Genomic DNA, 2,112 nt, shown 5'->3' with positions numbered 1-2,112 from the left:
TTGACTATAGCTCTACTGGCTTCAATTTTGGGTGGTCTATCTGTATTAGCTGGGGTCTGTCCTATTTTGTTCATGGTATCATCAAAGATCCAGATCTTTCTCTCCCTCTTTGCCTTGTCCTGGGGTGAACAGTCAGAGCTGCCTGCAGAGAGCAGTAAAAAAACTAGACAGTCCATAGTTGATGGTCTGCAACAGGAAAACCACCATCACAAGAGGTATGCAGAGTGACCACCCCGGCTCTCAGGCTGCTGTGAAAGGATGAAACCTTGAATGCTGAACTCTTTTCTCATGCTAACAGTCACTGAGAAACAGGGGGAAGACTGAGAAACAGAAGCTCCCAGTCCGCTGACTCTGGCGACGATAAATTATGTTTAAAATTATCTGTGCTAATCTCTGCAAAGCAAGCTAAACGCTGACCTCAGCTAGTTCTCACTTCTGAAAGCAAGCTCCAACTTCTGTTGTAAGTTCCCCAAGCACAAGCGAACTGAAATGACAGATGCATCTGACTTCATTTAATTTAATTTCCTGTGAACCCAACTTTTCAGAACACGCTGCGAAAGCAGATCCTCTCTGGCTGATGGGTGGCAGGAATAACAACAACAATTCCTTCAGCGTTCTCGTCCTCCTGCCGCTGCAGAGGGCAGCTAATTTGATCGTCCCCAAAGTCACATTCAGGTGGGAGCTCAGTTCTTTTGGATCGTACAGACCCTCATTCTCACTGTCACAAAAGGCAAATACATTCTAATATTACTGGGTGCCTACTCCAGCACCGGACTGGAAGGGAGTCTGTTGTTCAGGATGCACAAGTGGGAGTTGGTTCCCCTGGTTCTGACACAGACTTAGGCTGCATCTAGCCCACGAGATAAATTCAACAATTATTAAATTTGAATTTTTAACCTTGTTCTTATGAATTTGAATTTGTGTCTGCAAACCATCTGAATAATACGTCATGCACACCATAGCCGTGTATTTCTCTGTTGTGATACCAACCACACCCCACTTCCCAAACTGATTTTTGCTCCGCACCAAATGTGAACCGATAAATCAGACCGTGTCTTATTGAAAGAATGCTTTTACTTGGTGGGAGGAGCTAAGTAGCAGGAAGGAGAATAGTATTAGTCTGTATCTTCGAGAACAACAAGAAGTCCTGGGGCATCTTATAGATTAACAGATATTTTGGAGCATAAGCTTTCATGGGCAAAGACCTGCTTCATCAGATACCTGGGGGTGTGTGGTTTCAGAGGGGTATTTAAAGAGTGGGGTCCCAGTAAGAGGGAGGGCCAGAGCTGACAAGGACTATTCAGTCAGGGTGGAAATGGCCCATTATCAGCAGTATACATCAAGAGAGGAGAAAAAACAAGTCAGATCAGTCGGGGGATGTGGCCCATTATCAGGTTCTAATATGGAGGTGTAAACATCCAGAGCAGAGAAACTGCTTTTGTAGGGGGCCAACCACTCCCAGGCTCTGTTTAATCCTTGGTTGATGGAGTCAAATGAATTGCAGCTCAGAGATTTCTCTCTCCATCTTAGTTTTGAAAATTTTTTGTTGTAGGACTGCTGCTCTTAAAGCTGGTACTGCGTGTCCAGGGAGATTGAAGTGTCCCCCTACAGGTTTGCATATGTTACCGTTCCTGATGTCTGATTTATGTCCATTTATTCCTTTACGTAGAGACTGTCCAGTTTAATGTTAGGTCCTGTGATGATATCACTGGTGTAGATATGTGAGCAGAGACGGCAGCGAGGTTTGTTGCAGGGATTGGTTCCAGGTTTAGAGTTACTGTGTTGTGGTCTATAGTTGCTGGTGAGAATTTGTTTAAGGTTGGTGGGCTGTCTGTAGGCCAAACACCAACTATACGAACAGGGGCTCCTTTACCTGCACATCTACTAATACAATATATGCCTTCCTGTCCCAGCAATGCCCCACTGCAATTTACATTGGCCAAACTGGACACTTCCCTCATGCGTGCAGGAGATGGTTTATGATGAGACTGCTACCCATGCAGGGCAACGGGTAAAAAAGAATTTCTTTCATTGTGGGCACTCCGTATATTTGCACACCTGAGCACTGATGAACTCAAATTCAAATTTAATCCAAAATTCACAGGCTTCCTG

This window comes from Carettochelys insculpta, chromosome 7, assembly GCF_033958435.1.
Source record: "Carettochelys insculpta isolate YL-2023 chromosome 7, ASM3395843v1, whole genome shotgun sequence".
NCBI classification, from domain to species: Eukaryota; Metazoa; Chordata; order Testudines; family Carettochelyidae; genus Carettochelys; species Carettochelys insculpta.
The sequence above is the reverse complement of the archived record's forward strand: the minus strand, read 5'-3'. Positions refer to the sequence as shown.